We start from the raw sequence: 22,762 nt of genomic DNA, 5'->3' as shown, positions 1-22,762 counted from the left end.
GTGTGAGGGTTATGGTTAGGGTTCGTTTAGGAATAGGGTTGGGCTGATTTTATGGAGGGAGATGAGGATTAGGTTCAGAATGATGGTTAGTGTTCTGGTTACGTTAAGGGTTCGGATGAGGGTTAGGGTTAGGATTAGGGTTAGGGTGAGGGCTAGGATGAGGGCTATGGTGAGGGTGAGGGTTAGGGTTAGGGTTAGGCTTAGGCTTAGGTTTAGGCTGAGGCTGAGGGAGAGGGTGAGTGTTAGGGTTAGGATGATGGTTGTGGTTACGCTTAGGGTGAGGGGTAGGATGAGGATTAGGGTTAGGGTGAGTGTTAGGGTGAGGCTGACGGTATAGGTAAAGGTGAGGGTTGGGCTGAGGGTGAGGGTTACCGTCAGGGTGAGGCTTAGGGTTATGGTGAGGGTGAGGTTGATGGTGAGGGTTAGGGTTAGGTTGAGGTTTAGGGTTAGGGTTAGTTTGAGTTTTAGGGGGAGGATCAGGGTTAGGGTTAGGTTGAGGGCTAGGTTGAGGGTGAGGGTTAGGGTTAGGGTGAGGTTTAGGGTTAGGGTTATGGTTAGGGTTAGTGTTAGGGTTAGTGTTAGGGGGAGGGTTAGTGTTATTGTGAGGGTAAGTGTTAGGGTGACAGTTAGGTTTAGGGTGAATGTTATTGTTAGGATGAGAGTTAGGGTTAGGGTTCAGTTTATTGTTAGGGTTAGGGTTAGGGTTACGGTTACGTTGAGGGTGAGGGTGAGGGCTAAGGTTAGGGTGAGGTTTAGGGTTTCAGTTAAGTTTAGTTAGGTTTAGGGTGAGGATGAGGTTTAGGGTTAGAGTTAGGTTTAAAGTGAGGTTTAGGTTGAGGGTTAGTGTTAGTGTTAGGGTTATGGTTAGGGTGAGAGCTAGGGGGAGGCTTAGGGTTAGGTTCAGGTTTAGGGTTAGGATTAGGGTACAGCTGAAGGTGATTGTGTGTGTTAGGGTTAGGTTTATTGTTAGGCTTAGGGTTAGGCTGAGTGTGAGGTTGAGGGTGAGGGTTAGGGTTAGGTTGATGGTTAGGGTTAGGGTTAGGGGGAGGGTTAGGTTGAGGGTTAGGATTAGGATTAGGTTTAGGGTGAGGGTTATGGTGAGGGTGAGGTTTAGGGTTAGGGTTAGGATGAGGTTTAGGTTTAGGATTAGCGTTAGGATGAGGGTGAGCTTTAGGGTTAGAGTTAGGGTTCGGATGAGGCTGAGGGTGAGGGTTAGGGTTAGGGTTAGTGTTAGTGTTAGGGTTAAGGTGAGGTTGAGGGTTATGGTTAGGGTTAGGATTAGGATTAAGTTTAGGGTTAGGTTGAGGTTTAGGTTTAGGGTTAGGGTTAGGGTGAGGGTAATGTTTAGGTTAGTGTTAGGGTTAGTGTTAGGGTTAAGGTGAGGGTTTGGGTTAGGGTTAGGGTTAGGGTGAGGGTTAGGGTGAGGGTCGGGGTTAGGGTTATAGTTAGGGTTAGTGTTATAGTTAGGTTTAGGGTTAGCGTTACAGTGAGGGTGAGGGTGAGGGTGAGGATTAGGATCAGGTTTAGGGTGAGGTTTAGGGATAGGGTTATGGTTAGGCTGAGGGTGAGGTTTAGGGTTAGAGTTAGGGTTTCCGGGAGGGTTCGGGTGAGGGTTGGGATTACGGTTAGTGTTAGGCTTGGGGTTCGTTTGAAGTTTCGGTTGAGGTTTAATATTAGGGTTAGGATTAGTTTTAGGATTAGATTTACGGTGAAGATGAGTGTGAGGTTTAGGGTTAGGGTACGTTTAGGCATAGGGTTAGGCTGAGTGTATGGGTGGGGATGAGGATTAGGTTTAGAATGATGGTTAGTGTTCTGGTTAGGTCAAGGGTTAGGATGAGGGTTAGGGTTAGGATTATGGTTAGGGTTAGGTCTAGGGTGAGAGCTAGGGTGAGGGTTAGGGTTAATGATAGGCTTAGGCTTAGGTTTAGGCTGAGGCTGAGGGAGAGGGTGAGTTTTAGGGTTAGGGTGATGGTTGTGGTTACCCTTAGGGTGAGCGTTAGGATGAGGATTAGTGTTAGGTTGAGGTTTAGGGTGAGGGTGACGGTTAGGGTAAAGGTGAGGGTTAGGTTGAGGGTGAGCTTTAAGGTCAGGGTGAGGCTTAGGGTTAGGGTGAGGGTGAAGGTTAGATGGAGGATTACTATTAGGGTTAGTGTGATGTTTAGGGTGAGGATGAGGGTTAGGGTTAAGTTTAGGGCTAGGTTGAGGTTGAGGGTTAGGGTTAGGGTGAGGTTTAGTGTTAGGGATAGGGTTAGTGTTAGGGTGAGGGTTATGGTTAGGGTTTAGGTTATGTTTAGGATGAGGGTTAGGGTTAGGGTTAGGGTTATTGTTAGGGTTAGGGTTACGCTTACGGTTATGTTGAAGGTGAGGGTGAGGGTTAGGTTTAGGTTGAGGTTTAGGGTTTCAGTTAGGGTTAGTTAGGTTTAGGGTGAGGGTGAGGTTTTGGATTAGAGTTAGGGTTAAGGTGAGGGTTAGGTTGAGGGTTAGGGTTAGGGTTAGTGTTAGGGTTATGGTTAGGGTGAGAGTTAAGGGGAGGCTTAGAGTTAGGGTTAGGTTTTGGTTACAGCTGAAGATGATTGTGTGTTTTAGGGTTAGGTTTAGGGTTACGTTTAGGGTTAGGCTTAGGGTTACGCTGAGTGTGAGGTTGAGGGTGAGGGTTAGGGTGAGGTTGAGTGTTAGGTTTATGGTTAGGGGGAGAGTTAGGATGAGGGTTAGGATTAGGATTAGGGTTAGGGTGAGGGCTACGGTGAGTGTGAGGTTTAGGGTTAGGGTTAGGATGAGGTTTAGGTTTAGGATTAGCTTTAGGATGAGGGTGAGGTTTAGGGTTAGAGTTATGGTTAGGATGAGGTTGAGGGTTAGGGTTAGGGTGAGGGTTAGTGTTAGGGTTAGGGTTAAGGTGAGGGTTAGGGTGAGGTTGAGGGTTAGGGTTAGGGTTAGGATTAGGATTAATTTTAGGGTTAGGGTGAGGTTTAGGGTTAGGGTTAGGGTTAGGGTGAGGGTAATGTTTAGGGTTAGAGTTAGGGTTACGATTAGGGTTAGGGTTAAGGTGAGGGTTTGGGTTAGGGTTAGGGTGAGGGACAGGGTTAGGTTTAGGGTTAGTTTTGTATTTATGGTTAGGGTTAGAGTTACAGTGAGGGTGAGGGTGAGGATTAGGTTCAGGGTTAGGGTGAGGTTTAGGGATAGGGTTATGTTTAGGGTAAGGGTGAGGTTTAGGGTTAGAGTAAGGCTTTCCGGAAGGGTTAGGGTGAGGGTTAGGATTACGGTTAGTGTTAGGCTTGGGGATAGGTTGAGGGTTCGGTTGAGGTTTAATATTAGAGTTAGGGTTAGTTTTAGGATTAGGTTTACGGTGAGGAGGAGTGTGAGGGTTAGGTTTAGGATTCATTTAGGCATAGGGTTAGGCTAAGTGTATGGGTGGGGATGAGGATTAGGTTTAGAATGATGGTTAGTGTTCTGGTTAGATTAAGGGTTCGGATGAGGGTTAGGGTTAGGATTAGGTTTAGGGTGAGGGCTAGGGTGAGGTTGAGGTTTAGGGTTAGGGTTAGGCTTAGGCTTAGGGTTAGGCTGGGGAGAGGGCGAGGGTGAGGGTTAGGCTTAGGTTGATGGTTGGGGTTACCCTTAGGGTGAGGGTTAGGATGAGGATTATTGTTAGGTTGAGGGTTAGGGTGAGGGTGATGGTAAGGGCAAAGTTGAGGGTTGGGCTGAGGGTGAGGGTTACAGTCAGGGTGAGGCTTAGGGTTAGGGTGAGGGTGAAGGTTAGATTGAGGATTAGTGTTAGGGTTAGTGTGAGTTTTAGGGTGAGGATGAGTGTTAGGGTTAGGTTTAGGGCTAGGTTGAGGGTGAGGGTTAGGGTTAGGGTGAGGTTTAGGGTTAGGGTGAAGGTTAGGTTAGGGTTAGTGTGAGGGTTAGTGTTAGGTTTAGGGTTAGTGTTAGAGTGAGGGTAAGTCTTAAGGTGAGGGTTAGGGTTAGGTTGAAGGTTATGGTTAGGATGAGGGTTAAGGTTAGGGTTCAGGTTATTGTTACGGTTAGGTTTAGGGTTACGGTGAGGGTGAGGGTGAGGGTGAGAGTGAGGGTTAGGGTTAGGTTGAGGTTTAAGGTTTCAGTTAGGGTTAGAGTTAGGTTAAGGATGAGGGAGAAGTTTAGGATTAGAGTTAGGGTTAAGCTGAGGGTTAGGTTGAGGGTTACAGTTAGTGTTAGTGTTAGGGTTATGGTTAGGGTGAGAGTTAGGGGGCGCTTATGTTTAGGGTTAGGGTTAGGGTTAGGATTAGGGTACAGGTGAAGGTGATTGTGTGTGTTAGGGTTGGGTTTAGGGTTAGGCTGAGTGTGAGGTTGAGGGTGAGGGTTAGGTTTAGGTTGAGGGTTAAGGTTAGGGTTAGGGGGAGGGTTAGGATGAGGGTTAGGATTAGGATTAGGGTTAGGGTGAGGGCTACAGTGAGGGTGAAATTTTGGGTTAGGGTTAGGATGAGGTTTAGGTTTAGGATTAGCGTTAAGATGAGGGTGAGGTTTAGGGTTAGAGTTAGAGTTAGGATGAGGCTGAGGTTGAGGGTTAGGGTTAGGGTTAGGGTTAGGTTTAGGGTTCAGGTGAGGGTTAGGGTGAGGTTGAGGGTTAGGTTTAGGGTTAGGATTAGCTTTAAGTTTAGGGTTAGGTTGAGGGTAATGTTTAGGGTTAGAGTTAGGGTGAGGGTAATGTTTAGGGTTAGGGTTAGGGTTAGGTTTAGGCTGAGGGTGAGGGCGAGGGTGAGGGTTAGGTTGAGGGTTAGGGTTAGGGTTAGGGTGAGAGTTAGGGTTCGGGTGAAGTGTATGGTTAGGGTGAGGGTTAGGGTAAGGGTTATGGTGAAGGTGACAGTTAGGGTTAGAGTTAGGTTTAGGGTTAGGCTGAGGGTGAGAGTGAGGATTACGGTTAGTGTTAGGGTGAGGTTTATGATGAGGGTTATGTTGAGGATTCGGGTTAGGGTGAGTGCTAGGGTGAGGGTGAGGTTTATGGTTAGTGTTAGGGTGAGCTTTAGAGTTATGGTTAGGTTTATGTTTATGGTGAGGGTGAGGTTTAGGGTTAGAGTTAGGGTTAGGTTGAGGCTGAGAGCTAGCGTTAGGGTTAGGGTTAGTGTTAGAGAGGGTTAGGGTCAGGGTTAGGGTTAGGGTGAAGGATATGGTTAGGATGAGGGTTAGGGTTCGGGTTAGGGTTAATGTAAGGGTTAGGGTTAGGGTTATGGTGAGGGTGAGGGTTAGGATTAGGGTTAGGGTGAAGTTTAGGTTTAGGGTTAGGGTTAGAGTTAGGGTTAGGTTTAGGGTTAAGGTTAGGGTTAGGGTGTGGGTTACAGGTATTTTTAGTGTTATGGTTAGGGTTAAGTTTGCGGTGAGGTGAGGCTGGGGGTGAGGGTTATGTTTAGGTTTAGGTTTATGGTTAGGGTTAGTGTTAGGGATAGCGTTAGGGTGAGGTTTAGGGTGAGGGTGAGGGTAGGGTTAAGGTTAGGATTGGGACTAGGTTTAAGGTGAGGGTGAGTGTGAGGGTTAGGGTTATTGTTGGGTTAGGATTACAGTTAGGGTTCGGGTGAAGTGTAGGGTTAGGGTGAGAATTAGGGTAAGGGTTAGGGTGAGGGTGACAGTTTTAGGTTTAGGTTTAGGGTTAGGTTGAGGGTGAGAGTGAGTGTTAGGGTTAGTGTTAGGGTGAGGTTCAGGATGAGGGTTAGGTTGAGGATTCGGGTTAGGGTGAGGGCTAGAGTGAGGGTGAGGTTTATGGTTAGTGTTAGGGTGAGCTTTAGAGTTATGGTTAGGTTTATGGTTATGGTGAGGGTGAGGATTAGGGTTAGAATTAGGGTTAGGTTGAGGCTGAGAGCTAGCTTTAGGGTTACGGTTAGTGTTAGAGTTAGGGTTAGGGTGAGGGTTAGGGTGAGGGTGAGGGTGAGGGTTAGGCTTAGGTTTAGTATTAGGATTAGGGTAACGTTTTGGGTGAGTGTGAGGTTTAGGGTTCGTGTTAGGGTGAGGGTAAGTGTGAGGGTGAGGGTTAGGGTTAGGGTGAAGGATATGGTTAGGATGAGGGTTAGGGTTAGGTTTAGGGTTAATGTAAGTGTTAGGGTTAGGGTTATGGTTACAGTGAGGGTGAGGGTGAGGGTTAGGATTAGAGTTAGGGTGAGGTTTAGGTTTAGGGTTAGAGTTAGAGTTAGGGTTAGGTTTAGGTTTAGGGTTAGGGTTAGGGTGTGGGTTACAGTTATTTTTAGTGTTATTGTTAGGGTTAAGTTTGCGGTGAGTTGAGGCTGGGGGTGAGGGTTATGGTTAGGTTTAGGGTTAGGGTTAGTGTTAGGGTTAGGGTTAGGGTGAGGTTTAGGGTGAGGGTGAGGGTAGGGTTAAGGTTAGGATTGCGACTAGGATTAAGGTGAGGGTGAGTGTGAGGTTTAGGGTTAGGGTTAGGGTTAGGATTAGAGTTAGGGTGAGGGTGAGGGTGATGGTTAGGGTTAGGATTAGGGTTAGGGTGAGGTCTAGCATGAGTGTGAGGGTTAGGGTTAGGGTTAGGTGAGGTTTAGGGTTAGGGTTAGGTTTAGGGATAGGGTGAGTATTAGCATTAGAGTTATGGTGAGGGTGAGGGTTAGGGTTAGGTTGAGGGTTAGGATTAGGGCTAGGTTTAGGGTGAGGTTTAGGTTTAGGGTGAGGGTTAGCATGAGGGTTAGGGTTAGGATTAGGTTTAGGATGACGGATAGGGTGAGGGTGAAGTTTAGGGTTATGCTAAGGGTGAGGTTTAGGGTTCAGGTTAGGTTTAGGGTTAGGTTGAGGGTTGGGGTTAGGTTACAGTGAGGGTTAGGGTTAGGGTTAAGTTGAGGGTTAGAATTAGGTTTAGGGTTAGGTTGAAGATTAGGGTTAGGGTTAGGGTGAGGGTTAGGATGAGGGTTAGGGTTACAATTAGGGTTAGGTTGAGGGCTAGGATTATCTTGAGTGTTAGGGTTAGGGTTAGGGTGAGGTTTAGGGTTAGGGTTAGGGGTAGGGTTAGGGTTTATGTTTTTTTGAGGTTGAGGGTTAGGTTTGGAGTGAGGGTTAGGGTGAGGACTAAGATGAGGGTGAGGGTTAGGGTTAGGGTTAGCTTTAGCGTGAGGGTTAGATTAAGGTTTAGGTTTAGGGTGAGGTTTAGGGTTAGGATTAAAGTTAGTGTGAGGGTGATTGTGAGGGTTAGGCTTAGGCTTAGGGTTAGGCTGAGGGTGAATGTGCGGATGAGTATTAGGTTTAGAGTGATGGTTCTTGTTCAGTTTAGTTTGAGGGTTAGGATGAGGGTTAGGGTTAGGATTAGGGTTAGGGTGAGGGCTAGGTTGAGTGTGAGGTTTGTGGTTAGGTTTAGGCATAGGGTTAGGGTTAGGCTGAGGCTTAAGTTGAGGGTGAGGGTTAGGGTTAGGTTGATGGTTAGGGTTACAGTTAGGGTGAGGGATAGGATGAGGGTTATGGTTTAGGGTGAGGGTTAGGATGAGGGTGACTGTAAGAGAAAAGGTGAGGGTTAGTCTGAGGGTGAGGTTTATGGTAAGGGTGAGGTTTCGGATTAGGCTGAGGGTGAGGGTTAGATTGAGGATTAGTTTTAGGGATAGTGTGAGGTTTATGGTCAGGATGAGGGTTAGGGTTAGGGTGAGGGCTAGGGTGAAGTTGAGGGTTAGGGTTAGGGTTAGGGTGAGGTTTAGGTTTAGGGTGATGGTTAGCGTTAGTGTGAGGGTTAGTGTTAGTGTTAGTGTTAGGGTGAGGGTAAGTGTTAGGGTAAGGTTTAGGTTTAGGGTAAGGTTTAACATTAGGCTTTGGGTTAGGGTTAGGGTGAGGGTGAGGTTTAGGGTTAGAGTTAGGATTAGGGTGAATATTAGGGTTAGGGTTAGTGTTAGCATTAGGGTGAGGTTTAGGGTTTGGTTTAGGTTTAGAGTCAGGGTTAGGGTGAGGGTGAGATTTAGGTTTAGAGTTAGGGTTAGGGTGAGGGTTAGGTTGAGGTTTAGGGTTAGGCTTAGTTTTAGGGTAAGGGTGAGGGTGAGAGTTAGGGGGAGTGTTAGGTTTAGTGTTAGGGATAGGATTAGGGTTAGGGTGAGGGTGAGTGTGTGTGTTAGGGTTAGGTTTAAGGTTAGGCTTAGGGTTAGGCTGAGGGTGAGGTTGAAGGTGAGGGTTAGGGTTAGGGTTAGTGTTAGGGTTAGGTTTAGGATTAGGATTAGGGTTAGGGTTCGGCTTACTGTGAGGGTTAGTGTTAGGGTTAGGGTTAGGCTTAAGGTTAGGCTGAGCATGAGGGTGAGGGTGAGGGTTAGGGTTAGTTTGAGGGTTATGGTTAGGGTTAGGGAGAGGTTTATTGTTAGGGTTAGGGTTAGAGTTAGGGTTAGTGTTAGTCTTAGGGTGAGGGTGACAGTTAGGGGGAGGGTTAGGGTTAGGGTTAGGGTTAGGGTTAGGTTTAGCGTTAGTGTTAGGGTGAGGTTGAGGTTTTGGTTTATTATGAGGGTTAGGGTGAGGCTGAGGGTGAGGATTAGGTTTAGGGTTAGTGTTAGGGTTAGGGTTAGGGTGAGTGTTAGGGTGAGTGTGAGGGTTAGTGTTAAGGTTAGGTTTAGCCTTAGGTTTCGGCTGAGGGTGATGGTGAGGGTGAGGTTGAGGTTTAGAGTTAGTGTTAGTGTTAGGGTGAGTTTTAGGGTTAGGGTGAGGGTCAGGTTTACGGTTAGGCTTAGGATTAGGATTAGGCTTAGGCCGAGCATGAGGGTGAGGTTTAGGGTTAGGGTGAGGGTTAGGTTGGGGGTGACAGTAAGGGTAAACGTGAGGGTTAGGCTGAGCATGAGGGTTACTGTTAGGGTGAGGGTTAGCATTAGGGTGAGGTTTAGGTTTAGGGGTAGAGTGAGGGTGAGGTTTAGATTGAGGATTAGTGTTAGGGTTAGGGTGAGGGTTAGGGTGGGGGTGACAGTAAGGGTAAACGTGAGGATTAGGCTAAGCGTGAGGGTTACTGTAGGGGTAAGGGTTAGCGTTAGGGTGAGGTTTAGGGTTAGGGGTAGAGCGATGGTGAGGGTTAGATTGAGGATTAGTGTTAGGGTTAGGGTGAGGTTTAGGGGGAGGATGAAAGTTAGGGTTAGGGTGAGGGCTAGGCTGAGTGGTAGGGTTAAGTTTAGGGTTAGCTTTAGGGTTAGGTTGATGGTTTGGGTTAGTGTAGGGTCAGTGTTAGTGTTAAGGTTTGTGTTAGCGTGAGGGTAAGTGATAGGATGAAGGTTAGGGTTAGGGTTAGGGTTATGTTGAGGGTGAGGGTAAAGGTTAGGATTAGGATTAGGATGAGGTTTACGTTTAGGTTTAGGGTTAGAGTTAGGGTTAGGGTGAGAGTGAGGTTTATGTTTAGAGTTAGGGTTAGTGTTAGGGTTAGGGTTAGAGTTAGGATTAAGGTTAGGGTGAGGGTGAGTGTGAGGGTGAGGGTTCGGGTTAGGCTTATGCTGAGGGTGAGGATGAGGGTGAGGATTAGGGTTAGGGTAATGGTTAGGCTTAGGGTTAGGTTGAGGGTTAGGATGAGGGTTAGATTTAGGGTGAGGGTTAGGGTGAGGGTGATAATAAGTGTAAAGGTGAGGGTTAGGCTGAGGGTGAGGGTTAAGATAAGTGTGAGGGTTAGGCTTAGGGTAAGGGTTCCAGTTAGGGTTAGGGTTCGGGTTAGATTGAGGATTAGGGTTAGGGTTAGTGGGAGTTTTAGCGTGAGGATGAGGATTAGGGTTAGGGTGAGGGTGAGGGTTAGAATTAGTGTTAGGGTGAGGGCTAGGGTGAGGGTGAGGTTTAGGGTTAGGTTTAGGGTTAGGGTGAGGTTTAGGATTAGGATGAGAGTTAGGGTTAGTGTGAGGGTTAGTGTTAGGGTTAGGGTTAGTGTGAGGGTGAGGTTAAGTGTTACATTGAGGGTTAGGTTTACGGTGAGTGTTATGGTTAGTGTTAAGGTTAGGGTTACGGTTACGTTGAGTTTGAGTGTGAGGGTTAGGGTTAGGGTAAGGTTTAGTGTTCGTGTTAGGGTTACGGTTAGTGTTAGGGTGAGGTTTAGGGTTAGGGTGATGGTTAGGGTTAGTGTGAGGGTTAGTGTTAGGGTTAGGGTTAGTGTTAGGGTGAGGGTTAGTGTTAGGGTGAGGGTTATGATTAGGGTGAGGTTCAGGGTTAGGGTTAGGGTTATTGTTAGGGTTAGGGTTAGGGTTACGGTTTAGGGTTGGAGTTATTGTTAGTGTTAGTGTTAGTGTTAGGGTTAGGGTGAGGGTTAGGGTTACGGTTACGGTGAGGGTAAGTCTGAGGGTTAGGTTTGGGGTTATAATGAGGTTTGGGTTTAGGGTTAGGCTTAGAGTTAGGGTTAGGGTGAGGGTGAGGTTTAGGGTTGGAGTTAGGGTTAGTGTTAGGCTTAGGTTTAGGGTTTGGGTGAGGGTTTGGATGAGGCTTAGCGTTAGGATTAGGTTTAGGGTGAGGGCTAGGGTGAGGGTGAGGGTTAGGGTTAGGCTTAGGTTCAGGCTTAGGGGTAGGCTTAGGGTGAGGGTGAGGGTGAGGGTTTGGGTTAGGGTGATGGATAGGGTTAGGGTTCGGCTGAGTGTTAGGATGAGTGTTAGGGTTAGGTTGAGTGTTAGGATGAGGGTGACGGTAAGAATAAAGTTGAGGGTTAGGCTGAGGGTGAGTGTTCCCCTAAGGGTGAGAGTTAGGATTAGGGTGAGGGTTAGGGTAAGGGTTAGGGTGAGGTTTAGGGTGAGGGTGAGGGTTAGATTGAGGATCAGGGTTGGGGTTTGTGTGAGGTTTAGGGTGAGGATGAGGGTTAGGGTTAGGGTTAGGATTAGGGTTAGGGTGAGGGCTAAGGTGAGGCTGAGGGATAGGGTTATGTTTAAGGTGAGTTTTAGGGTTAGAGTGAGAGTTAGGGTTACTGTGAGGGTTAGTGTTAGAGTTAGGGTTAGTGTTAGGGTGAGGTTAAGTTTTAGGGTTAGGCTTAGGGTTAGGGTGAGGGTTATGTTTAGGGTGAGGGTTAAGTTTAGTTTTAGGGTGATTGTTAAGTTTAGAGTTAGGGTTACGGTGAGTGTGAGGGTGAGGGTTAGGGTTAGGGTGAGTTTTAAGGTTAGGGTTAGGGTTAGAGTTAGAGTGACGGTGAGGGTGAGGTTTAGGTTTAGATTTAGGGTTCAAGTGAAGGTTAGGATGAGGGTTAGGGTTAGGGTTAGTTTTAGGTTTAGAGTTAGGGTGAGGTTTAGGATTAGGTTTATGGTGAGGATTAGGGTTAGGGTGAGGTTTAGGGTTAGGATTAGAATGATGGTTAAGATGAGGTTTAGGTTTAGGATTAGGGTTATGGTGAGGGCTAGGGTGAGGGTGAGGTTTAGGGTTAGGTTTAGGGTGTGGTTTAGGGTTAGGGTTAAGGTTAAGGTCAGTGTGAGTTTGAGGTTTAGGTTTAGAGATATGGTAAGAGTAAGGTTTAGGGTGAGGGTTCGGTTTAGGGTTAGTGTTAGGGTTAGTGTTAAGGTTAGGGTGAGGGTGAGGGTTTGTGTTAGAGTTAGGGTTAGATTTAGGATTAGGTTTAGGGAGAGGTTGAGTGTGTGGGTGAGTGTTAGGGTTAGGGTGAGGCTTAGGTTTATCGTTAGGGTGCGAGTTAGGTTTCGGGTTTAGGGTTACGATTAGGGTTAGGGTATGTGCTAGGTTGAGTGTAAGGGTTAGGGCCAGGGTGAAGTTGAGGGTTAGGGTTAGGGTTAGGGTGTGGTTTAGGTTTAAGGTGATGGTTAGCGTTATTGTGAGGGTTAGTGTTAGTGTTAGTGTTAGGGTGAGGGTAAGTGTTGGGGTAAGGTTTAATTTTAGGGTAAGGTTTAGCATTAGGCTTAGGGTTAGGGTTAGGGTGAGGGTGAGGTTTAGGGTTAGAGTTAGGGTTAAGGTGAATTTTAGGGTTAGGGTTAGAGTTAGGGTTAGGGTGAGGTTTAGGTTTTGGTTTAGGGTTAGAGTTAGGGTTAGGGTGAGGGTGAGATTTAGGGTTAGAGTTAGGGTTAGTGTGAGGTTTAGGTTGAGGGTTAGGGTTAGGCTTAGTGTTAGGGTTAGGGTGAGGGTGAGAGTTAGGGGGAGGGTTAGGGTTAGGGTTAGGGTTAGGATTAGGGTTAGGGTAAGGGTGAGTGTGTGTGTTAGGGTTAGGTTTAGGGTTAGGCTTAGGGTTAGGCTGAGGGTGAGGTTGAAGGTGAGGGTTAGGGTTAGGGTTAGTGTTAGGGTTAGGTTTAGGTTTAGGGTGAGGGTTAGGGTGAGGGTGAGGGATAGGGTTAGGGTTAGGATTAGGATTAGGTTTAGGGTTCGGGTTAGTGTGAGGGTTAGTGTTAGGGTTAGGGTTAGGCTTAAGGTTAGGCTGAGCGTGAGGGTGAGGGTGAGGGTTAGGGTTAGGTTGAGGGTTATGGTTAGGGTTAGGGAGAGGTTTATTGTTAGGGTTAGGGTTAGAGTTAGGGTTAGTGTTAGTGTAAGGGTTAGGGTGACAGGGGGAGAGTTAGGGTTAGGTTTAGGGTTCGGCTTAGGGTTAGGTTTAGCGTTAGGGTTAGGGTGAGGTTGAGGTTTTGGGTTAGAATTAGGGTTAGGCTGAGGCTGAGGGTGAGGATTAGGGTTAGGGTTAGTGTTAGGGTTAGGGTTAGGGTGAGTGTTAGGATGAGTGTGAGGGTTAGTGTTAAGGTTAGGTTTAGCCTTAGGTTTCAGCTGAGGGTGAGGGTGAGGGTGAGGTTGAGGTTTAGAGTTAGTGTTATTGTTATGGTTAGGGTTAGGGTGAGGGTCCGGTTTACGGTTAGGCTTAGGATTAGGCTTAGGCTTAGGCCAAGCGTGAGGGTGAGTTTTAGGTTTAGGTTGAGGCTTAGGGTGTGGGTGACGGTAAGGGTAAACGTGAGGGTTAGGCTGAGTGTGAAGGTTACTGTAAGGGTGAGGGTTAGCATTAGGGGGAGGTTTAGGTTTAGGGGTAGAGTGAGGGTGAAGGTTAGATTGAGCATTAGTGTTAGGGTTAGGGTGAGGGTTAGGTTGGGGGTGACGGTAAGGGTAAACGTGAGGGTTAGGCTGAGCGTGAGGGTTACTGTAAGGGTGAGGGTTAGCCTTAGGGTGAGGTTTAGGGTTGGGGTAGAGTGAGGGTGAGGGTTAGACTGAGGATTAGTGTTATGGTTAAGGTGAGGTTTAGGGGGAGAATGAAGGTTAGGGTAAGCGTGAGGGCTAGGCTGAGGTGTAGGGTTAAGGTTAGGGTTAGCTTTAGGGTTATGGTTTGTGTTAGGGTGATGGTAAGTGTTAGGGTGAGGGTTTGGTTTAGGGTGAGGGTTATGGTTAGGGTGAGTGTTAGGATTAGGGTTAGGGTTATTGTTAGGGTTAGGTTTAGGGTTAGAGTTACGCTGAGGGTGAGGGTGAGGGTTAGGTTTAGGGTTAGGGTGAGGTTTAGGCTTTGGGTTAGGGTTAGAGTTAGGTTTAGGGTGAGGGTGAATTTTAGGGGTAGAGTTATGTTTAGGGTTAGGGTTAGGTTGAGGGTTAGGGTTAGGGTTAGTGTTAGGGTTAGGGTTAGGTTTAGGTGAGGGTGAGTGTGAGGGTTAGGGTTAGTGTTAGTGTGAGGGTTAGTGTGAGGGTTAGGGTGAGGCTTAGGGTTATTGTTAGGGTTAGGGTTAGGGTGAGGGTGTGCTTTAGGTTTAGAGCTAGGTTTAGGTTGAGGGTGAGGGTGAGGGTTAGGGTTAGGTTTAGTGTTGGAGTTAGGTTTAGGGTCAGGGTAATGGATATGTTTAGGATGAGGGTTAGGGTTAGGGTTAGGGTTATTGTTAAGGTTAGGGTTAGTGTTATTGTTAGGGTAAGCTTTATATTTACGGTTAACGTGAGGGTGAGGGTTTGGCTTAGGTTTAGGGTGAGGTTTAGGGTTTGGGTTAGGGTTAGAGTTAGGGTTAGGGTTAGGGTGAGGTTTAGGGTTATAGTCAAGTTTAGGTTGAGGTTTAGGTTGAAGTTTAGGGTTAGGGTTAGTGTTAGGGTTAGGGTTAGGGTGAGTGTTAGGGGGAGGGATAGGGTTAGGGTTATGGTTAGGCTTAGGGTTAGGCTGAGGGTGAGTGTGTGTGTGTTAGGGTTAGCTTTAGGGTTAGGTTTAGAGTTAGGCTGAGGGTGAGTTTGAGGGTGAGAACGCTAGGGTTAAGATTATGGTTATGCTTAGGTTTAGAGGGAGGTTTAGAATGAGGTTTAGGGTTAGGATTAGGGTTAAGGTGAGGGCTAGGGTGAGTTTGAGGTTTAGATTTTGGGTTAGGGTGAGGTTTAGGGTTAGGTTTAAGGTTAGGGTCACGGTGACTTTTAGGTTTAGAGTTAGGGTTAGTGTGAGGCTGAGGGTGTGGGTTAGGTTTAGGTTTAATGTTAGGGTTAGGGTTAAGGTGAGGGTTAGGATGAGGGTGAGGGTTAGGGTTAGGTTCAGCATTAGGATTAGGGTTAGGGTTAAGATGAGTGTGAGGGGTACGCTTAGGTTTAGGCTTAGGCTTAGGCTGAGGGTGAAGTTGAGGGTGAGAGTTAGGGTTAGGGTGAGGGTTAAGTTTCGGGTTATGGGGAGGATTATTGTTAGGGGGAGGGATAGGGTGAGGTTGAGGTTTATGGTTAGGTTTATTGTGAGGTTTAGGGTTAGGGTTAGAGTGAGGGTGAGATTTAGGGTTAGAGTTAGGGTTAGGGTGAAGCTGAGGGTGAGGGTTAGGTTTAGGGTTATTATTAGGATTAGGGTTAGGGTTAGGGTGAGTGTGAGGTTTAGTGTTAGGGTTAGGCTTCGGCTTAGCCTGAGGCTGAGGCTGAGGGTTAGGCTTAGAGTGAGTGTTAGGGATAGGGTTAGGGTGAGAGTTAGGGTTTGTGTTAAGTTTAGGGTTAGGGTGAGGGGTACGGTAAGGGTTTGTGAGGGTGATGGTTAGGGTTAGGTTTAGTGTTAGGGTGAGCGTTAGTGTTAGGATTAGGGTTAGGGTGTGGGCTAGGGTGACATGAGGTTTAGGGTTAGGGTTATGGTGAGGTTTAGGTTTAGGGTTAGGTTTAGGGTGAGAGTGAGGTTTAGGGTTAGAGTTAGGTTTAGGGTGAGGCTGATTGTGAGGTTTTGGGTTAGGGTTATTGTTAGATTTAGGGTTAGGGTGAGGGTTAGGGTAAGGGTGATGGTTAGGCTTAGGGTTAGGATTAGGATTAATGTTAGTGTTAGGCTGAGGGTGAGGGTGACGGGGAGGGTTAGGGTTAGGATGAGGTTTAGGGTTAGGGTTAGGGTTAGGGTTAGGGTGACCGCTAGGGTGAGGGTTACTGTGAGGGTTAGGTTTAGGTTTAGGTTGAAGGTGAGTGTAAGGATTAGGTTTAGGGTTAGGGTTTGGCTTAGGGTTAGGGTGAGAGTTAGGGTTAGGTTTTGGTTTAGGGTAACGGGGAGGGTTAGACTTAGGGTGAGGGTGATGGTGAGGGTGAGGGTTAGGGTTAGGGTTAGTGTGAGTGTTAGGATTACGGTGAGGTTTAAGGTTAGGGTGAGGGTTAGGGTTAGGGTTAGGATGAGGGCTAGTGTGAGGGTGAGGTTTAGTGTTAGGGTGAGGGTGAGGTTTAGGGTGAGGGTGAGGTTTAGGTTTAGGGTGCGGGTGAATTTTAGGGTTACGGTTAGGTTAGGGTTAGGGCGAGTGTTAGGTTTAGTGTTAGAGTTAGGGTTAGTGTGAGGGTTAGGGTGAGGTTTAGGTTTAGTGTGAGGGTTAGGGTGATCTTTATGGTTAGGATTAGGGTTAGGGTATGTGCTAGGGTGAGTGTTAGCGTTAGGGTTAGGGTTATGTTGAGGGTTAGGGTTAGGGTTAGTGTTAGGTTTAGGGTTGGGATTAGGGTTAGGATTAGGGTTAAGGTGAAGGTGAGTGTGAGGGTTAGAGTTAGTGTTAGCCTTAGTGTTAGGCTGAGGCTGAGGGTCAGGGTGAGGGTTAGATTAAGCGTGAGGGTTAGGTTTAGGTTTAGAGTGAGGGTTAGTGTGAGTGTTAGGGTTAGGCTTAGGGTTAGGGTATGTGCGAGGGTGAGGGTTAGTGTTAGGTTTAGGCTGAGGGTGAGGGTGGCGATAAGGATTAGTTTTAGAGTGATGGTTCAGGTTATCGTTAGTTTGAGGGTTAGGAGGAGGGTTAGGATTAGGATTAGGGTTAGGGTGAGGGCTAGGCTGAGTGTAAGGTTTAGGGATTGGTTTAGGCCTAGGCTTAGGGTTAGGCTGAGGCTGAGGTGAGGGTGAGGTTTGTGGATTATTGTGATGGATAGGGTTATGGTTAGAGTCAGGTTTAGGATGAGAGTTTGGTTTAAGATGAGGGTTAGGATGAGGGTGACAGTAAGAATAAAGGTGAGGGTTAGGCTGAGGGTGAGGGTGCGGGTTAGATTGAGGATTAGTTTTAGGGTTAGTTTGAGGTTTAGTGTGAGAGTGAGGGTTAGGGTTAGTGTGAGGGCCAGGGTGAAGTTGAGGGTTAGGGTTAGGTTTAGGGTGAGGTTTAGGTTTAGGGTGATGGTTAGCGTTAGTGTGAGGGTTATTGTTAGTGTTAGTGTTAGGGTAAGGGTAAGTGTTAGGGTGAGGTTTAGGCTTAGGGTGACGTTTAGCATTAGGCTTAGTGTTAGGGTTAGGGTGAGGGTGAGGTTTAGGGTTAGAGTTAGGGTTAGGGTGAATGTTAGCGTTAGGTTAGGATTAAGGTTAGGGTGAGGTTTAGGGTTTGGTTTAGGGTTAGGGTGAGGGTGAGATATAGGATTAGAATTAGGGTTAGGTTGAGGGTTAGGTTGAGGGATAGGGTAAGGCTTACTCTTAGGGTTAGGGTGAGGGTGAGATTTAGGGGGAGGGTTAGGGTTACGGTTAGGGTTAGTGTTAGGATTAGGGTTAGGGTGAGGGTGAGGGTGAGGGTTAGGGTTAGGGTTAGTCTTTGGCTTAGGGTTAGGCTGAGGGTGAGGGTGGGGATAAGGATTAGGTTTAGAGTGATGCTTCAGGTTATCGTTAGTTTGAGGGTTAGGATGAAGGTTACGGTTAGGATTAGGGTTAGGGTGAGGGCTAGGGTGAGTGTGAGGTTTAGGGATAGTGAGGGTGAGGGTTAGGGTTAGTGTGATGGTTAGGGTTATGTTTAGGTTGAGGTTTACGATGAGGGTTTGGTTTAAGGTGTGGGTTAGGATAAGGGTGACAGTAAGAGTAAAGGTGAGGGTTGGGCTGAGGGTGAGGGTTATGGTAAGGGTGAGGGTTCGGTTTAGGTTTAGGGTGAGGGTGAGGGTTAGATTGAGGATTAGTGTTAGGGTTACTGTGAGGTTTAGTGTGAGGGTGAGGGTTAGGGTTAGGGTGAAGGCCAGGGTGAAGTTCAGGGTTACGGTGAGGTTTAGGTTTAGGGTGATGGTTAGCATTAGTGTGAGGGTTAGTGTTAGTGTTAGTGTTAGTGTTAGGGTGAGGGTAAGTGTTAGGGTAAGGTTTAGGTTTAGGGTGACGTTTAGCATTGGGTTAGGGTTAGGGTTAGGGTGAGGGTGAGGTTTAGGGTTATAGTTAGTGTTAGGGTGAATGTTAGGGTTAGGGTTAGGGTTAGGGTTCGGGTGCTGTTTAGGGTTTGGTTTAGGGTTAGAGTAAGGGTTTGGGTGAGGGTGAGATTTAGGGTTAGAGTTAGGGTTAGGGTGAGGGTTAAGTTGAGGCTTAGGGTTAGGCTTAGTTTTAAGGTTAGGGTGAGGGTGAGAATTAGGGGGAGGGTTAGAGTTAGGGTTAGGGTTAGGGTTAGGATTAGATTTAGGGTGAGGGTGAGGGTGAGGGTTGAGTTTAGGGTTAGTCTTTGGCTTAGGGTTAGGCTGAGGGTGAGGGTGGGGATAAGGATTAGGTTTAGAGTGATGGTTCAGGTTATCGTTAGGTTGAGGGTTAGGATGAGTGTTAGGGTTAGGATTAGGGTTAGGGTGAGGGATAGGGTGAGTGCGAGGTTTAGGGATAGGTTTAGCCTTAGGCTTAGGGTTAGGCTGAGGCTGAAATGAGGTTGAGGTTTAGGATTAATGTGATGGTTAAGGTTATGGTTAGGGTGAGGTTTAGGATGAGGGTTTGGTTTAAGGTGAGGTTTAGGATGAGGGTGACAGTAAGAGTAAAGGTGAGGGTTAGGCTGAGGGTGAGGGTAATGGTAAGGGTGAGGGTTCTGTTTAGGATTAGGGTGAGGGTGAGAGTTAGATTGAGGATTAGTGTTAGGGTTAGTGTGAGGTTTAGTGTGAGGGTGAGGGTAAGGGTTAGGGTGAGGGCCAGGGTGAAGTTGAGAGTTAAAGTTAAGGTTAGGGTGAGGTTTAGGTTTAGGGTGATGGTTAGCATTAGTGTGAGGGTTAGTGTTAGTGTTAGTGTTAGTGTTAGGGTGAGGTTAAGTGTTAGGGTAAGGTTTAGGTTTAGGGTGACGTTTAGCATTGGCTTAGGGTTAGGATAAGGGTGAAGGTGAGGTTTAGGGTTAGAGTTAGCGTTAGGGTGAATGTTAGGGTTAGGGTTAGGGTGAGGGATAGGGTGAGTGCGAGGTTTAGGGATAGGTTTAGCCTTAGGCTTAGGGTTAGGCTGAGGCTGAAATGAGGTTGAGGTTTAGGATTAATGTGATGGTTAAGGTTATGGTTAGGGTGAGGTTTAGGATGAGGGTTTGGTTTAAGGTGAGGTTTAGGATGAGGGTGACAGTAAGAGTAAAGGTGAGGGTTAGGCTGAGGGTGAGGGTAATGGTAAGGGTGAGGGTTCTGTTTAGGATTAGGGTGAGGGTGAGAGTTAGATTGAGGATTAGTGTTAGGGTTAGTGTGAGGTTTAGTGTGAGGGTGAGGGTAAGGGTTAGGGTGAGGGCCAGGGTGAAGTTGAGAGTTAAAGTTAAGGTTAGGGTGAGGTTTAGGTTTAGGGTGATGGTTAGCATTAGTGTGAGGGTTAGTGTTAGTGTTAGTGTTAGTGTTAGGGTGAGGTTAAGTGTTAGGGTAAGGTTTAGGTTTAGGGTGACGTTTAGCATTGGCTTAGGGTTAGGATAAGGGTGAAGGTGAGGTTTAGGGTTAGAGTTAGCGTTAGGGTGAATGTTAGGGTTAGGGTTAGGGTTAGGATTAGGGTGAGGTTTAGGGTTTGGTTTAGGGTTAGAGTTAGGGTTTGGGTGAGTGTGAGGTTTAGGGTTAGAGTTAGGGTTAGGGTGAGGGTGAAAGTTAGGGGGAGGGTTAGTGTTAGGGTTAGGGTAAGGGTGAGTGTATGTGTTAGGGTTAGGTTTCGGGTTAGGCTTAGGGTTAGGCTGAGGGTGAGGTTGAAGGTGAGGGTTAGGGTTAGGGTTAATATTAGGGTTAGGGTTACGGTGAGGGTTAGGGTGAAGGTGAGGGATAGGGTTAGGGTTAGGATTAGGATTAGGGTTAGGTTTAGGGTTTATGTGATGGTTAGTGTTAGGGTTAGGGTTAGGCTTAGGGTTAGGCTGAAGGTGAGGGTGAGGGTGAGGGTTAGGGTTAGGGTGAGGGTTAGGGTTAGGGTTAGGGTGAGGTTTAGTGTTAGTGTTAGGGTTAGAGTTAGGGTTAGTGTTAGTGTTAGGGTTAGGGTGAGAGTTAGGGGGAGAGTTAGGTTTAGGCTTAGGTTTAGGGTTAGGTTTAGCATTAGGGTTAGGGTGAGGGTGAGGTTTAGGGTTAGAATTAGGGTTGGTGTGAGCTGAGGGTGAGGGTTAGGGTTAGGGTTAGTTTTAGGTTGAGGGTTAGGGTGAGGGTTAGGGTGAGGGTGAGGGTTAGGTTTAGGGTCAGGATTAGGATTACGGTTAGGGTTAGGGTGAGTGTGAGGGTTAGTTTTAGGGTTAGGGTTAGCCTTAGGTTTATGCTAAGGGTGAGGGTTAGGGTGAGGTTTAGGTTTGAGTTAGGGTTAGTTTTAGGGTTAGGGTGATGTTTAGCTTAGTGTGTGGGTCAGTGTTAGTGTTAGATTTTGTGTTGGGTGAGTGTAAGTGTTAGGTTGAGGGTTAGATTTAGGGTGAGGGTTACGGTGAGGGTGAGGGTGAATGTTAGGGTTAGGGTAGGATGAGGTTTAGGTTTAGGGTTAGGGTTAGAGTTAGGGTTAAGTTGAGTGTGAGGTTTAGGTTTAGTCTTAGGGTTAGTGTTAGGATTAGGGTTAGGGTGAGGGTCAGGTGTACGGTTAGGCTTAGGCTTAGGCTGAGCATGAGGGTGAGGGTTAGGTTTAGGGTTAGGGTGAGTGTTAGGATGAGGTTTAGGGTAAGGATTAGGGTTAGGGTGAGGACTATGGTGAGGGATACTGTTAGGGTTATGTTTAGGGATATGGTTAGGTTTAGGATTAGGGTTAGGGTAGAGTCAGTTTGAAGGTTAGGGTTAGGGTTAGGCTTAGGCTTAGGGTTAGGTTGAGGGATCGGGTTAGCGTTTGTGTTAGGGTGAGGGTGAAGCTTAGGATTAGTGTTAGGTTTAGGTTTAGGTTTAGGTATAGGGTTAGGGTTAGGGTTAGGCTTATGGTGAGCGTTAGGGTTAGGGTTATAGTTAGGCTTAGTGTTAGGCTGAGGATGAGGGTGGGGGTGAGAATTAGGGTTAGGCTTAGGGTTAGGGTTATTGTTAGTGTTATGGTTAGGGTTAAGATTGCGGTGATGGTGAGGCTGAGGGTGAGTGTTATGGTTAGCTTTAGGGTTAGTGTTAGGGTTATGGTTAGTGTTATTATTAGGGATATGGTTAGAGTTTCGGTGAGGTGGTGGGTAAGGGTGAGTGTTAGGGTTAGGGTGAGGTTTAGGGTGAGATTTAAAGTTAGGGTTAGGGTTAGGGTTAGGGTTAGGTTTAGGGTGAGGGTTAGGATTAGGGTGAGCTTTAGGGTAAGGTTTAGGGTTAGGGTTATGGTTAGGGTGAGGTTGAGGTTTAGGGTTAGAGTTAGGGTTAGGGGGAGAGTTAGGATGAGGTTTAGGGTTAGGGTTAGTGTTAGGGTTAGGTTTAAGGTGAGGGTTAAGTTGAGGTTTAGGGATAGGGTTAAGGTTAGGTTTAGGTTTAGGGTGAGGGTGACTGTGAGTGTTAGGGTGAGGGTTAGGCTTAGGCTTAGGGTTAGACTGAGGGTGAGGGTGGAAGTGAGGATTATGTTTAAGGTGATGGTTAGGGTTAGGATTAGTGATACTGTTAGGGTTAGGGTTATAGATTTCGTGAAGTTGAGAGTCCAGGTGAGGATTAGGGTTAGGTTTAGGGTGGTGTTTAGGGTTAAGGTTAGGGTTAGGGTGAGGGTGAGGTTTACAGTTATATATAGGGTTATGGGAAGAGGAAGGGCGAGGTTTAGGCTTAGGGTTAGTGTTAGGCTTAGGGTGAGGGTGAGGGTTAGGTTGAGGTTTAGGTTTAGCATTAGGGTTAGGGTTAGTGTGAGGGTTAGCTTTAGGGTTAGGGTTAGTGTTAGGGTGAGGGTAAGTGTTAGGGTGAGGGTTTGGGTTAGGGTGATGGTTATGGTTAGGGTGAGGGTTAGGATTAGGGTTAGGGTTATTGTTAGGTTTACGTTTAGGGTTACAGTTACTGTGAGATTGAGGGTGAGGATTAGGTTTAGCGTTAGGTTGAGGTTTAGGGTTTGGGTTAGGGGTAGCGTTAGGTTTAGGTAGAAGTTGAGGTTTAGGGTTAGATTTAGGGTTAGGGTGAGAGTTAGGTTGAGGTTAAGGTTAGGGTTACTGTTAGGGTTAGGGAGAGGCTGTGGTGAGAGTTAGGGTTAGGGTGAGTGTTAGGGTTAGGTTGAGGGTGAGAGTTAGGATTCAGGTTAAGTTTAGGATTAGGTTGAGGGTTAGGGTAAGGATTATGGTGAGGGTGAAGTTTAGGGTTAGGTTGAGGGTTAGGGTTAGGATTAGGGTTAGGGTGAGGGTGAGTGTGAGGGTTAGGATTAGGGTGAGGGTTAGTGTGAGGGTTAGGATTAGGGTTAGCATTAGGATTAGGGTAAATTTTAGGCTGAGTGTGAGGGTTAAGGTTAGGGTTAGATTGAGGGTAAGTGTTAGGGTGAGGGTTAGGGTTAGGGTGAAGGATATGATTTGGATGAGGGTTAGGTTTAGGGTTATTTTTTGGGTTCGGTTTAGGTTTATTGTTAGGGTAAGGTTTATATTTGCAGTTACAGTGAGGGTGAGGGTTAGGGTTAGGTTTAGGGTGAGGTTTAGGTTTTGGGTTAGGGTTAGAGTTAGGTTAGGTTGAGGGTGAGGTTTATGGTTAGACTCGGCGTTAGGGTGAGGGTTAGGTTGAGGGTTAGGGTTAGGGTTAGTGTTAGGGTTAGTGTTAGGGTGAGAGTTAGGGGGAAGTATAGGGTTAGGGTTAGGGTTAGGATTAGGGTTAGGGTGAGGGTGAGTGTGTGGGTTTGTGTTATATTTAGGGTTAGGCTTAGATTTAGGCTGAGGGTGAGTGTGTGTGTTAGGGATAGGTTTAGGGTTAGGCTTAGGATTAGGCTGAGGGTGAGGTTGAGGGTGAGAACGTTAGGGTTAAGGTGAGGGTTATGCTTAGGTTTAGGGGGAGGGTTTTAGGATGAGTTTTAGGGTTAGGATTAGGGTTAGGGTGAGGGCTAGGGTGAGGGTGATGGTTAGGTTTAGGGTTAGGGTTGGGTTTAGGGTTAGGTTAGGGTTAGGGTCAGGGTGACGTTAATGGTTAGAGTTAGGGTTAGGGTGAGGTTGTGGGTGTGGGTTAGGTTTAGGGTTAATGTTCGGGTTAGGGTTAAGGTGAGGGTTTGGGTGAGGGTGAGGGTTAGGGTTAGTGTTAGCTTTAGGATTAGGGGTAGGGTAAGGGTGAGTGTGATGGTGTGATGGTTAGTGTTAGGGTTAGGCTTAGGCTTAGGCTGAGGGTGAGGCTGAGGGTGAGAGTTAGGGTTAGGGAGAGGGTTAAGGTTAGTGTTAGGGGGAGGGTTAAGATGAGGGTTAAGGTTAGGGGGAGAGCTAGGTTGAGGGTGAGGTTTATGGTTACGGTTAGGATGAGG

The sequence above is a fragment of the Dipodomys merriami genome, unplaced genomic scaffold (genome assembly GCF_024711535.1).
Source record: "Dipodomys merriami isolate MVZ:Mamm:240054 unplaced genomic scaffold, mDipMer1.0.p SCAF_80, whole genome shotgun sequence".
Classification (NCBI taxonomy): Eukaryota; Metazoa; Chordata; class Mammalia; order Rodentia; family Heteromyidae; genus Dipodomys; species Dipodomys merriami.
The sequence above is the reverse complement of the archived record's forward strand: the minus strand, read 5'-3'. Positions refer to the sequence as shown.